This window comes from Melanerpes formicivorus, unplaced genomic scaffold (genome assembly GCF_026170545.1).
Source record: "Melanerpes formicivorus ecotype bairdi unplaced genomic scaffold, bMelFor1.0.p_v2 SCAF_68, whole genome shotgun sequence".
Lineage (NCBI taxonomy): Eukaryota > Metazoa > Chordata > Aves > Piciformes > Picidae > Melanerpes > Melanerpes formicivorus.
The window spans coordinates 248,411-263,539 of NW_027142420.1; the positions used below are offsets into that span (position 1 = coordinate 248,411).

Here is a 15,129-nt window from a genome sequence, read left to right on the forward strand (position 1 = left end):
GTCGTCAGCAGCCTGTTGTTCTTTCCTGTCCTGAAACCTTCCATAGATACTTTCTGCTTTCCTCCAGGCAGAGTCCAAGGGCATGATATTGAACACATCCAAGTGCCAGGTTCTACACATTACCACAACAACCCCAGGCATTGCTACAGGCTAGGGTCAGACTAGCTGGAGAGGAACCAGGCAGAAAGGGACCTGAGGGTGCTGGTTGACACCAGCTGAACATGAGCCAGCAGTGTGCCCAGGGGGCCAAGAAGGCTAAATACATCCTGGCCTGCATCAGGAACAGTGTGGCCAGCAGGAGCAGGGAGGTCATTGTGCCCTGTGCTCAGCACTGGCACGGCTGCACTGCCGGCCGTTACACACCGGGTGGCAGCACTGAGCACCTCCCTGGGCGTGGGCAGCAGCCGGGCCCCCACGTGGGTTTTATTTTCCAATGCTAAAAGCCTTTTAGAAGCAGAGAGGGCAGACAGGGGTCGTTTCCAAAGCTTTCTTACGCACCAGTCACTCCAAGCCCTCCCTCTCCAGCTGCAAACCGGAGGTTTGCCTCCGCCTCGCCTCACCCCAGTACTTACACTTTTAAAGATAGTGTGGTGCCCTCGGAGAATTTTCAGCACTTTAGGGGGGGCCCCCAGCCCTCACTCACCTGCTCCTCTGCTGCAGCAGCCCCCTGCCACACGTGGCAGAACCAGCCCACCCACAATCCCCCCACTCCCTTTGATTCACCCCCAAAAAGGCACAAAATAAAGCAAACTGCCCAGCCAGCACCTCCTGCCTTTCACAGCAAGGACTGAACATTGCAGCTTTGGCCAAGACTATCAGCCCAAAGGAAGGCCTGGCCCCTGAGGAGCTAAATGCAAGTGAACTATCTGACACCACCACAGTCCTGTGAATGTTGCAAAGCAGTAGTGCATGCAGTATAATAATTCGAAAGTTAAGGGCTGCTCAAGCTTTACACAAAGTATCCTATTCAGTTTTGGGTTCCACTTAACACAAAGTAAAAGTATAAAAGGTCAGAGGGAAAGCCAACTCTACCTCTGAACTACAGCAAGAAATACTGGAATCAAGGGGCCCTTTCTTCTGCTACTAATAGATGAAGAGAACATGAAAACTGATGGGCTAAACCAACAGGGCAAGATTAGAGTAACTAGTAGAGAGAATGGAAGATACAAAGCTTCAACTACATCTGTTTAGCAACGACTCCTACCAGATAACTTCCATGCCATAACTTTACTGAATTCAAACAAGCCAGCTGGCGAAGCGTCTCGCTTACAAGCGGCCGACGAGGAGACGTGCAGAAGGCAGAGGCGAGGGAACAAGTCCTGAGCTTTGCTGCAGGCTGTCCTGCGGCTTCCCCTACCGACTCTTTCCCGTACACCACTGCAGAAGGAGTTGGGTGAATTTTGTCTCAAACCCATTAAACCCTTTGGTGGTTTCAGCTTCCCGAGGATGTGTCGGCACAAGTCCTTGTCGGGGCACCGCAAACAGGGAGAGACAAAGCTCCGAGATCCAGGAAGAGGACGGCTGAGCAGACACCCCTAAAGAGAGAAACTTCATCAGCTGAACCTCACACTTCTCCCAGCTTTGCAACAGCAAAGAACTTTGTGAACAACACAGTGGTGCTCCTAAGGAGGTCACCAGATTGCAAGTTACAGGAGAAATAAAAACCTTTTTATTACAGAAGCACTGGCAAAAATTTACGGACAGGAACAGCAGACGAGCAAATTCTGCGATTGAGCTAACGATAGACATCAGGCCTAGGATCTGGCTACCCTGACAAAGGATGCCAACAGGACAGAGTGAGGCCTCAGCAGCACTCCCAAAAAGCCCCACAGAGAGCCACAGGCTCTGGCCCGTGCCCCACCTACGGGCCGGCCCTCCTGGCAGCAGTGCAACACCACCTCTTCAGGAGCCCAGGGACTGACCTCAGCCCCCTAAGGGCCAGGCAAGGTTGGTTCCTGTTAGCTGCCTAAAGCAGCCTCCCCAGCCCTGCTTACAGGGACCTTGGGCTGCTGCTGGGGACAGAAGGGGGATGGAGGGCTCCACAACTCGTCACACAGACCCCGAGCACAGGGCTGTTAAGCTGACAGGGTGCCAAGGGAACAGGCTGCCATGAAGGCAGAGACCCAGGCCCTGAACTACAGGGTGGGTCACCTTGCCGCAGCAACACGACCCAGCGGCTTCGCTGTGTCCGACGAATAAAAGGAGGAAGTTCCACAGGAACAGAAGGGAAAACCTTTTCACTGTGTGTGCCAGAGCCCTGGAGCAGGCTGCCCAGAGAGTTAGTGGAGTCTCTGGAGACATTCAAAACCTGCCCCAGGTGATCCTGCACTGGCACAGGGGTTGGACCGGATGCTATTTTGGGGTCCCTTCCAACCCCTAACACTCAGTGATTCTGTGATTAGCTATGCTGGTGACAGAGTCTCACTGAGTGCTCTTTAAAATGTTTTTCTTTTCTTTCAGCCTAGGAGTTTCATATTTAAATAGACCTTCTGCTCTGTCTTCCCCCTTCCTTCTTCCATCTTGCGTCTAAACACTAGGAGAGCTTGATGAGCTGTATCCTGGGCGTCCCAACGTAACACATCTCAATTGCATACATGGATTTTGTAATCTTTTGCCCCATTGCTCGCACAGGGTGGATTAAGTTCATTACTTATAGCTTGTCAGGACAGCTGTTGAAGTGTCCTGTGCAATGCAGGAGGAGTTGAATCCCATAGGAAACCACATTACTGTGCTTTGTCAGCCTGGTTATGGTCAGAAACCTCCTTCATTTTTTTTTCTCTTAAACAGATATATCACATTAGTCCCCAGAATTAATTTGCCTCTTCTCATAATTATTTCTTTAAAACTGTCTTAGAAGTGTCTCTGTCCTTCCCTCTCTCTAGATACTGGCCTCCTGAGCCCATGGCAGACTTGCACAGAGCTACTGCGAGCACCACTCTGCACGGCCTCGGGGGGGCTTTCAAGCACAGGCAGCCCAGGAGAATCCAAACCTAACCTTGCAGCTGGCCTTAGAGCTCCTCTTTGGAAAACTCTCGCTGCCAGGGCCCACAAACCCAACATCCTCTGTCAGCAACCGGGATGTAAGAGCTGAAAAGTGTCAACAGAAATTGTACTTGGACAGCTCAGGAAGATCCTTCAATGAAAGAGCTGGCTCCTCCTGAAGGGCAAGTATGAATGGAGCTCTCAAAGTACCACACTTCAGAGCCTCCTACTTGCTAGCACTAAGACAATTGTTCATGTAGAACGACTGGCCACTCACTTCAACAAACCCCACAGAACTGGCTCCCATCAACTCTCCAGAAGACACTGCTGCACTAGCTTGGCTGCCTGACCGGCTCAGTTCAGGTGGCTTAGGATCTCACAGAGGGTACCACAAGAACTGAGGGGACTGCAATCTTTGCAGCTTCAGCTTTCCTTCTCTGCTACTTCTTTTTTCAGATGGATTTTTTTTCAAAGGGACTGCTGGACAGCAGAACAGGATGGATGGCTGGGCCCCAAGAGCGGTGGGGAACAGAGTTAAACCCAGCCGGTGGACGGCCGGGCACAAGTGGTGTTCCCCAGGACACCCCTTGTGAGAGAGTGAGTCCAGAGAAGGGCCACAAAGCTGGTGAGGGGTCTGGATAACAAGCCTTATGAGGAGTGGCTGAAGGAACTGGGACTGTTTAATCTGCAGAAGAGGAAGCTGAGGGAATTAAGGTGTGGTCTGGCTTCAGCTCTCAACTACTTCCACGTTGAACAAGGACAGCTTGTACTCACAGAAGGCACTGGCTGCTTGGGTTCAAGGTTCCTGCAGAGCTCAGGCTATCTCTCTTCATTAGTGAGGTCGTCCTGTCACCTAGGCAGAGAGAAGAAAATGCAGCTATGAAATTAGACCACTGGAATCGTGAGACTCGTTCTGTGTGCGACTCCAGGAGAATCCAAACCTAACCTTGGAGCTGCCCTGAAGAGCTCCTCTTTGGAAAAGTCTCGCTGCCGGGCCCCACAAACCCCACACCCTCTGTCAGCAAACCGGATGTACGAGCTGAAGAGTGTCGACAGAAACTGTACGTGGACAGCTCAGGAAGATCCTGCCAGTCCCAGCACACCAGACCTGGAATGATCAAAGAAAGTCCCTTAACAACTGTCTGTGTGTCTGCTCATAGCTTGAGGAGAACCCCCCAACTCCTTCAGGACCCCCCCCAGATTCCCCAACTTAGATGCCCACAAAACCCCTTTGGAGGCACCCAAACCCCCCATCTGATACACCCAGCTCCGTTTTAGGTACCCCCAGACGCTTCTAATGTCCCCAGACCCGCTGGTAGACCAGCCCAGAACCCCCTGACACTATCCCAGACCCTTTCAGGGGGCTCCACACCCCTTCTAGATGCCCACAAAACCCCTTCACATGCCAAAAGAAACCTTTACCTGCCTCCAAACCCCATTTGGGGGCCACTCAGACCCCTTAGCAGCGGGTGGCAGCAACCAAGTCTGTTGCTCTCACCAATTAAAGCTGGATGTTAGGAAGAAGGTCTTCATAGAATAGAATAGAGCAGGTTGAAAGAGAGATTGGCCTTTGGAATGTGCTGCCCAGGGAGGTGGTGGAGTCACCATCACTGGAAGTGTTTACAAAGAGACTGGATGAGGCACTCAGTGACATGGTTTAGTTGATTGGAATGGGATGGAATGGAATGGAATGGACCAGACCAGGTTGGAAGAGACCTTCAAGATCATCGTGTCCAACCTATCATCCAACACCACCTAATCAACTAAACCATGCAACCAAGCACCCTATCCAGTCTCCTCCTGAACACCTCCAAAGATGGTGACTCCACCACCTCCCTGGGCAGCCCACTCCAACGGGCAATCACTCTCTCTGTGCAGAACCTCTTCCTAACCTCTAGCCTAAACCTCCCCTGGCACAGCTTGAGACTGTGTCCTCTTGTTCTGGTGCTGCTTGCCTGGGAGAAGAGACCAACCCCCACCTGGCTACAACCTCCCTTCAGGTATCGTAGAAAGCAAGAAGGTCTCCCCTGAGCCTCCTCTTCTCCAGGCTAAGCAACCCCAGCTCCCTCAGCCTCTCCTCACAGGCCTGTGCTCCAAACCCTTCCCCAGCTTTGTTGCCCTTCTCCGGACTCCTTCCAGCAACTCAACGTCTTGCTTAAACGGAGGGGCCCAAAACTGGACATGGGACTCAAGGTGTGCCCTAACCAGTGCCAAGTGCAGGGGCAGAATGACCTCCCTGCTCCTGCTGGCCACACTGTTCCTGATATTGGCCAGGTTGCCAGTGGCCTTCTTGGCCACCCGTGCACGCTGCTGGTCACGACCAGAAGACAGGGATCAGAAGAGTCTTTGGCCAAGCTGTAAACCTCTTCCTAACATTCAGCCTAAACCTCCCCTGGCACAGCTTGAGACTGTGTCCTCTTGCTCTGGTGCTGCTTGCCTGGGAGAAGAGACCAACCCCCACCTGGCTACAACCAGAACTGAGGGGACTGCAATCTTTGCAGCTTCAGCTTTCCTTCTCTGCTACTTCCTTTTTCAGATGGATTTTTTTTCAAAGGGACTGCTGGACAGCAGAACAGGATGGATGGCTGGGCCCCGAGAGCGGTGGGGAACAGAGTTAAACCCAGCCGGTGGACGGCCGGGCACAAGTGGTGTTCCCCAGGACACCCCTTGTGAGAGAGTGAGTCCAGAGAAGGGCCACAAAGCTGGTGAGGGGTCTGGATAACAAGCCTTATGAGGAGTGGCTGAAGGAACTGGGACTGTTTAATCTGCAGAAGAGGAAGCTGAGGGAATTATGGTGTGGTCTGGCTTCAGTTCTCAACTCGTTCCACGTTGAACAAGGACAGCTTGTACTCACAGAAGGCACTGGCTGCTTGGGTTCAAGGTTCCTGCAGAGCTCAGGCTATCTCTCTTCATTAGTGAGGTCGTCCTGTCACCTAGGCAGAGAGAAGAAAATGCAGCTATGAAATTAGACCACTGGAATCGTGAGACTCGTTCTGTGTGCGACTCCAGGAGAATCCAAACCTAACCTTGGAGCTGCCCTGAAGAGCTCCTCTTTGGAAAAGTCTCGCTGCCGGGCCCCACAAACCCCACACCCTCTGTCAGCAAACCGGATGTACGAGCTGAAGAGTGTCGACAGAAACTGCACATGGACAGCTCAGGAAGATCCTGCCAGTCCCAGCACACCAGACCTGGAATGATCAAAGAAAGTCCGTTAACATCTCTCTGTGTGTCTGCTCATAGCTTGAGGAGAACCCCCCAACTCCTTCAGGACCCCCCCCCGATTCCCCAACTTAGATGCCCACAAAACCCCTTTGGAGGCACCCAAACCCCCCATCTGATACGCCCAGCTCCGTTTTAGGTACCCCCAGACGCTTCTAATGTCCCCAGACCCGCTGGTAGACCAGCCCAGAACCCCCTGACACTATCCCAGACCCTTTCAGGGGGCTCCACACCCCTTCTAGATGCCCACAAAACCCCTTCACATGCCAAAAGAAACCTTTACCTGCCTCCAAACCCCATTTGGGGGCCACTCAGACCCCTTAGCGGCGGGTGGCAGCAACCAAGTCTGTTGCTCTCACCAATTAAACCTGGATGTTAGGAAGAAGGTCTTCATAGACTAGAATAGAGCAGGTTGAAAGAGAGATTGGCCTTTGGAATGTGCTGCCCAGGGAGGTGGTGGAGTCACCATCACTGGAAGGGTTTAGAAAGAGACTGGATGAGGCACTCAGTGCCATGGTTTAGTTGATGACACGAAGCTTTGTGGTGCAGCAGACACGCTGGAGGGAAGGGAGGCCATCCAGAGGGACCTTGACAGGCTGGAGAGGTGGGCACAAGCCAACCTCATGAAGTTCAATAAGAGCAAGTGCAGGGTCCTGCATCTGGGTCGAGGCAATCCCAGGCACAAATACAGGCTGGGCAGTGACTGGCTGGAAAGTAGCCCTGAGGAGAGAGACTTGGGGGTGCTGGTGGACAAAAAGCTCAACATGAGCTCTCAGTGTGCACTTGTAGCCCGCAAGGCCAATCAGATCCTGGGCTGCATCAGGAGAAGTGTGGCTAGCAGGTCGAGGGAGGTGATCCTCCCCCTCTACTCAGCCCTGGTGAGACCCCACCTGGAGTACTGTGTCCAGTTCTGGAGCCCCTATTACAAGAGGGATGTGGAGGTGCTGGAAGGTGTCCAGAGAAGGGCCACAAGGATGAGCAGAGGGCTGGAGCACCTCTCCTATGAGGACAGACTGAAGGAGTTGGGGCTGTTCAGTCTGGAGAAGAGAAGGCTCCCAGGTGACCTAATTGTGGCCTTCCAGTATCTGAAGGGGGCCTACAGGAAGGCTGGGGAAGGACTTCTCAGGATCTCAGGTAGTGATAGAACTAGGGGGAATGGAATGAAGCTGGAGGTGGGGAGATTCAGGCTAGATGTGAGGAGGAGGTTCTTCACCATGAGAGTGGGGAGACCCTGGAATGGGTTGTCCAGGGAGGTGGTTGAGGCCCCGTCCCTGGGGGTGTTTAAGAGCAGGCTGGATGAGGCTCTGTCCAGCCTGATCTAGTGTGGGGTGTCCCTGCCCATGGCAGGGGGGTTGGAACTAGATGATCCTTGTGGTCCCTTCCAACCCTGAATGAAACTATGAAACTATGACTGGAATGGAATGGACAGGACCAGGTTGGAAGAGACCTTCAAGATCATCGTGTCCAACCTATCATCCAACACTACCTAATCAACTAAACCATGCAACCAAGCACCCTATCCAGTCTCCTCCTGAACACCTCCAAAGATGGTGACTCCACCACCTCCCTGGGCAGCCCATTCCAATGGGCAATCACTCTCTCTGTGCAGAACCTCTTCCTAACCTCTAGCCTAAACCTCCCCTGGCACAGCTTGAGACTGTGTCCTCTTGTTCTGGTGCTGCTTGCCTGGGAGAAGAGACCAACCCCCACCTGGCTACAACCAGAACTGAGGGGACTCCAATCTTTGCACCTTCAGCTTTCCTTCTCTGCTACTTCTTTTTTCAGATGGATTTTTTTTCAAAGGGACTGCTGGACAGCAGAACAGGATGGATGGCTGGGCCCCAAGAGCGGTGGGGAACAGAGTTAAACCCAGCCGGTGGACGGCCGGGCACAAGTGGTGTTCCCCAGGACACAGAGGTGAGAGTATCCCCAGAGAAAGGCCACAAAGCTGGTGAAGGGTCTGGATAACAAGCCTTAGGAGGAGTGGCTGAAGGAACTGGGACTGTTTAATCTGCAGAAGAGGAAGCTGAGGGAATTATGGCGTGGTCTGGCTTCAGCTCTCAACTACCTCCACGTTGAACAAGGACAGCTTGTACTCACAGAAGGCACTGGCTGCTTGGGTTCAAGGTTCCTGCAGAGCTCAGGCTATCTCTCTTCATTAGTGAGGTCGTCCTGTCACCTAGGCAGAGAGAAGAAAATGCAGCTATGAAATTAGACCACTGGAATCGTGAGACTCGTTCTGTGTGCGACTCCAGGAGAATCCAAACCTAACCTTGGAGCTGCCCTGCAGAGCTCCTCATAGCTTGAGGAGTACCAGAGCAGGAACAATTCCCAAAAGGTTTTCACCGCATTCCTAGGGCACTTGAAGGATTGCCCTGGCTGTAGTTAATACCTAGAAATTCCTATCAAAATCTTTGCAGCACAGCAAGGAAATTGAGGGATGGGAAGGCAATATGTACTTACACGTTAGGCAAGAATTGGCTTTGCAAACTAATCTCTCTAACTGTTGGATATGCACTGAACTTCCTCGAGGCCAAATGAGGACCCCTTTATTTGGGGAAGCCTCAATGAATTGGACTTGGGGGGCATCAGACTGGGTGACTACATCTGAGAGTAACTTCCACAATTCTCAGCATGGGAAAGATAGCTCAGAAAGCCTGGGTCCAAAGTTTGCCTTAAGAAAATATAGTATAGGAATATACTGTTGGCTGTGAGAAAGGGGGGAATTGATGAACAGAAAAGTCTCATTAACAGAACCACAGAGTTGATAAGAATTTTCCGCTTGTTAGCTGAAATGCTGGAACGCAGGGAGGGGGAGAGGGGCTGGCAGACAGCCTTTGGATAGAGAAGGAATAACAGGATTTGTCAGTGATTCACTTCTGTTAGTCTTGGACAAGATGCTCTTTTGTATACGATAAAGGACACCTGCATGATATGTGTACTTCTGCTCTTTTAGATAGATAAGCTTTGTATAGATAGGCAGCATCTGGACCTCTGTCATTATAGACAAATAACTTTTTGTATAAAAGTTTGCCCAAACCTCTCTGAAGACACACAGCTCTTTTGAAATGATCCTACCTGTGTCAGGCGCCAGAATAGAAGCACGATACAAGAGACTTACTGAGTCTCTTGTGTGTCTTTCTCTAAGTCATTATCAACGCTGTTTGCAGCACAAACCCAAACCCAAACCCACCCCGAGACACCCCCAGCTCCCACGGGAGCCTGCAGAGACCTCCCAAAGGGTCCGTCGGAGGTGCCCAGCTGCCTCCCCACGACCCTTGACCCTTTCAGATGGCCCCACCAGAACTTTACATATCCCCAGACCCTTTTAGGTGTCCCAAGACCTCCTCCGTCACCCCCAAAAGCCCTGCCGATGGCCCCAGACCACCTTCAGACGCCGGAAGGAACACACCTGGGAGTCCCGGGCCGGCAGCGACACCGGAAACCGCACTGCGAGCTCCCCGAATGCGCCAGGACCCCTTGCCCCGCCAAAGGACGGCGGTTCGCAGGCACCCTGGGGCACAGAACGGCGTCAGGCGCCGAATCAGGGCTCTCCGCCACCGCTCCGGCTCCAAAGCTGCTCAGCGCGGCGCCCGCCCCCCCGGCAAGAAAAGCGGGGCGCAGCCCGCGAGGAGGGCGCCTGCGCGGGACCGGACCCGCTGCGGCGCGGACGCCGTATCCATAGCGACCACCGGGACGCTACCCCTCTGGCGCCAGCAGAGCCGGGCTAGGGCGCAGGCGCCGTATCCATAGCGACCACCGGGACGCTACCCCCCTGGCGCCAGCAGAGCCGGGCTAGGGCGCAGGCGCCGTATCCATAGCGACCACCGGGACGCTGCCCCTCCGGCGCCAGCAGAGCCGGGCTAGGGCGCAGGCGCCGTATCCATAGCGACCACCGGGACGCTACCCCTCCGGCGCCAGCAGAGCCGGGCTAGGGCGCAGGCGCCGGATCCATAGCGACGCTCGAGTCAAGCTCTCCGCTCTCCGCTCTTCCCCTAAGAATTTTCGAGCATTCAGCGCGGTTAGGCTGCTGAAATTAGCTCCCCCGAGGCGGCACACGCCGCGGCACGGCTGCACTGCCGGCCATTACACACAGGGTTGAGCACTGAGCTCCCACGGGGCGGTATACGCCGCGGTACGGCTGCACTGCCGGCCATTACACACAGGGTGGCAGCATTGAGCTCCCCCGGGGCGGCACACGCCGCGGCACGGCTGCACTGCCGGCCATTACACACCGGGTGGCAGCATTGAGCTCCCACGGGGCCTCTGGGTACGGTTGAGGCAGCAGCCGCCACCCCCGCAGAGCCCCACCGGCCAAGCCCGGACACGCCCCCCCCCCCCCAAAAGCCCCGCGCTGCCCCGCCGGTGGCCGCCCTCCCAAGCCCCGCGCACCTCCAGCGGCTGCTATAGAAAAACCCCACAAAGCAGCAGAGACTGGCACTGACCTGGGACACAGCAGAAGAGCTCCAACCTCTACCAGCCACAAGCCTGCACTGAGCCATTTTAAAGCATCTGGTGCCATGTTGTTGAGGGCGGCGCCATGCTGGGGGGTGGGGTTCAGGCTGGGGGGCGGTGACACGCTGGGGGGGCGGTGACACGCTGGGGGGGGGCGGTGCCACGCTGGAGGGGGCGGTGCCACGCTGGAGGGGGGCGGTGCCACGCTGGGGGGGCGGTGCCACGCTGGGGGGGCGGTGCCACGCTGGGGGGGGCGGTGCCACGCTGGGGGGGGGCGGTGCCACGCTGGGGGGGGCGGTGCCACGCTGGGGGGGCGGTGCCACGCTGGGGGGGGCGGTGCCACGCTGGGGGGGGGCGGTGCCACGCTGGGGGGGGGCGGTGCCACGCTGGGGGGGGCGGTGCCACGCTGGGGGGGGGCGGTGCCACGCTGGGGGGGGGCGGTGACACGCTGGGGGGGGGCGGTGCCACGCTGGGGGGGGCGGTGCCACGCTGGGGGGGGGCGGTGCCACGCTGGGGGGGGGGCGGTGCCACGCTGGGGGGGGGCGGTGCCACGCTGGGGGGGGCGGTGACACGCTGGGGGGGGCGGTGACACGCTGGGGGGGGCGGTGACACGCTGGGGGGGGCGGTGACACGCTGGGGGGGGCGGTGACACGCTGGGGGGGGCGGTGACACGCTGGGGGAGGCGGTGACACGCTGGGGGGGGCGGTGACACGCTGGGGGGGGGCGGTGACACGCTGGGGGGGGGCGGTGACACGCTGGGGGGGGGCGGTGACACGCTGGGGGGGGGCGGTGACACGCTGGGGGGGGCGGTGACACGCTGGGGGGGGCGGTGACACGCTGGGGGGGGCGGTGCCTGCGTTGTCACCTCACTCTCAGCTTTCCATGGGTTTTATTCCCCTCCAAGGCAACACGTTGAGTTCTGAGCAGCTGAGGAGCCCTGGGGAACACCTGTACAGAAATGTTCCTCCAAGAGCTGTCAGAAAAACGTTCGTTCCCCCAGCAGGCAGCTCTGGCTTCAGAGCAAAAGCCTTCTGTGATCATTCTGTTTAGCTCAGCACCAGCTGCAGCCGTCAGTGTTACCAAACTACACAGTAATGGCCTCCTCCCGGTGCCCTCCCGGTCCCAACAGTTTCCTCCCACCAAAGGACTGGGAGAGAACTGGAAGTGAATGGGAAGAAACTGGGAGTGACTGGGAGGGCACGAGGTGGAATCTGGGAGGGAAGGAGGAGGAAACTGTCAGAGACTGAAAGAAAACTGGGAGGAAACTGGTAGAGACTAAGAGGTAGTGGAGGCTCAAGTGGGAGGCACTGGGGAGAACTGTGAGAGAGCTCCGAAGGAACTGGAAGGCACTGGGAACAACTGGGAAAAAAGTCCCAAAGAGGATCCTAAATGGGCCCAAACGGCCCCAAAGTAAACAGAGCCCAAACTGGGGTGATCTGGACCAATGGAGCCAGTGGAAGCACTTCCCACCTAAACTGCACTGACCAAAGAGAGCGCGGCTCTGCTTTCCCACTCCGGGAAATCTGCCACGCTGCAAGATGAGAAGGAGACTGGGAGGGATTGAGCTTCTCCAGCACGGAGGCGAGTGTCCTTCTGTCTCGCACTTCAGGCTGTTTACTGCAGTCAGCTCTTCTTTATCATCAGACCGTTCTTCCGTCGTCAGCAGCCTGTTGTTCTTTCCTGTCCTGAAACCTTCCATAGATACTTTCTGCTTTCCTCCAGGCAGAGTCCAAGGGCATGATATTGAACACATCCAAGTGCCAGGTTCTACACATTACCACAACAACCCCAGGCATTGCTACAGGCTGGGGTCAGACTAGCTGGAGAGGAACCAGGCAGAAAGGGACCTGAGGGTGCTGGTTGACACCAGCTGAACATGAGCCAGCAGTGTGCCCAGGGGGCCAAGAAGGCTAAATACATCCTGGCCTGCATCAGGAACAGTGTGGCCAGCAGGAGCAGGGAGGTCATTGTGCCCTGTGCTCAGCACTGGCACGGCTGCACTGCCGGCCATTACACACAGGGTGGCAGCATTGAGCTCCCCCGGGGCGGCACACGCCGCGGCACGGCTGCACTGCCGGCCATTACACACAGGGTGGCAGCATTGAGCTCCCCCGGGGCGGCACACGCCGCGGCACGGCTGCACTGCCGGCCGTTACACACCGGGTGGCAGCACTGAGCACCTCCCTGGGCGTGGGCAGCAGCCGGGCCCCCACGTGGGTTTTATTTTCCAATGCTAAAAGCCTTTTAGAAGCAGAGAGGGCAGACAGGGGTCGTTTCCAAAGCTTTCTTACGCACCAGTCACTCCAAGCCCTCCCTCTCCAGCTGCAAACCAGAGGTTTGCCTCCGCCTCGCCTCACCCCAGTACTTACACTTTTAAAGATAGTGTGGTGCCCTCGGAGAATTTTCAGCACTTTAGGGGGGGCCCCCAGCCCTCACTCACCTGCTCCTCTGCTGCAGCAGCCCCCTGCCACACGTGGCAGAACCAGCCCACCCACAATCCCCCCACTCCCTTTGATTCACCCCCAAAAAGGCACAAAATAAAGCAAACTGCCCAGCCAGCACCTCCTGCCTTTCACAGCAAGGACTGAACATTGCAGCTTTGGCCAAGACTATCAGCCCAAAGGAAGGCCTGGCCCCTGAGGAGCTAAATGCAAGTGAACTATCTGACACCACCACAGTCCTGTGAATGTTGCAAAGCAGTAGTGCATGCAGTATAATAATTCGAAAGTTAAGGGCTGCTCAAGCTTTACACAAAGTATCCTATTCAGTTTTGGGTTCCACTTAACACAAAGTAAAAGTATAAAAGGTCAGAGGGAAAGCCAACTCTACCTCTGAACTACAGCAAGAAATACTGGAATCAAGGGGCCCTTTCTTCTGCTACTAATAGATGAAGAGAACATGAAAACTGATGGGCTAAACCAACAGGGCAAGATTAGAGTAACTAGTAGAGAGAATGGAAGATACAAAGCTTCAACTACATCTGTTTAGCAACGACTCCTACCAGATAACTTCCATGCCATAACTTTACTGAATTCAAACAAGCCAGCTGGTGAAGCGTCTCGCTTACAAGCGGCCGACGAGGAGACGTGCAGAAGGCAGAGGCGAGGGAACAAGTCCTGAGCTTTGCTGCAGGCTGTCCTGCGGCTTCCCCTACCGACTCTTTCCCGTACACCACTGCAGAAGGAGTTGGGTGAATTTTGTCTCAAACCCATTAAACCCTTTGGTGGTTTCAGCTTCCCGAGGATGTGTCGGCACAAGTCCTTGACGGGGCACCGCAAACAGGGAGAGACAAAGCTCCGAGATCCAGGAAGAGGACGGCTGAGCAGACACCCCTAAAGAGAGAAACTTCATCAGCTGAACCTCACACTTCTCCCAGCTTTGCAACAGCAAAGAACTTTGTGAACAACACAGTGGTGCTCCTAAGGAGGTCACCAGCTTGCAAGTTACAGGAGAAATAAAAACCTTTTTATTACAGAAGCACTGGCAAAAATTTACGGACAGGAACAGCAGACGAGCAAATTCTGCGATTGAGCTAACGACAGACATCAGGCCTAGGATCTGGCTACCCTGACAAAGGATGCCAACAGGACAGAGTGAGGCCTCAGCAGCACTCCCAAAAAGCCCCACAGAGAGCCACAGGCTCTGGCCCGTGCCCCACCTACGGGCCGGCCCTCCTGGCAGCAGCGCAACACCACCTCTTCAGGAGCCCAGGGACTGACCTCAGCCCCCTAAGGGCCAGGCAAGGTTGGTTCCTGTTAGCTGCCTAAAGCAGCCTCCCCAGCCCTGCTTACAGGGACCTTGGGCTGCTGCTGGGGACAGAAGGGGGATGGAGGGCTCCACAACTCGTCACACAGACCCCGAGTACAGGGCTGTTAAGCTGACAGGGTGCCAAGGGAACAGGCTGCCATGAAGGCAGAGACCCAGGCCCTGAACTACAGGGTGGGTCACCTTGCCGCAGCAACACGACCCAGCGGCTTCGCTGTGTCCGACGAATAAAAGGAGGAAGTTCCACAGGAACAGAAGGGAAAACCTTTTCACTGTGTGTGCCAGAGCCCTGGAGCAGGCTGCCCAGAGAGTTAGTGGAGTCTCTGGAGACATTCAAAACCTGCCCCAGGTGATCCTGCACTGGCACAGGGGTTGGACCGGATGCTATTTTGGGGTCCCTTCCAACCCCTAACACTCAGTGATTCTGTGATTAGCTATGCTGGTGACAGAGTCTCACTGAGTGCTCTTTAAAATGTTTTTCTTTTCTTTCAGCCTAGGAGTTTCATATTTAAATAGACCTTCTGCTCTGTCTTCCCCCTTCCTTCTTCCATCTTGCGTCTAAACACTAGGAGAGCTTGATGAGCTGTATCCTGGGCGTCCCAACGTAACACGTCTCAATTGCATACATGGATTTTGTAATCTTTTGCCCCATTGCTCGCACAGGGTGGATTAAGTTCATTACTTATAGCTTGTCAGGACAGCTGTTGA

General features: G+C 55.4%; 1 long non-coding RNA gene across 1 annotated transcript; it reads right to left on the reverse strand.

Moving 5' to 3' along the window:
• Positions 1–948: 948 nt before the first annotated feature.
• On the reverse strand, positions 949–10,735 carry LOC137453585 (uncharacterized). Its single transcript, XR_010990410.1, has 7 exons — positions 10,647–10,735; positions 8,302–8,380; positions 6,009–6,170; positions 5,837–5,915; positions 3,929–4,090; positions 3,757–3,835; positions 949–1,535 (listed from the first exon to the last, which is right to left on the reverse strand). It is a non-coding gene; the product is annotated as an uncharacterized lncRNA (long non-coding RNA).
• Between the last annotated feature and the right edge of the window lie 4,394 nt (positions 10,736–15,129).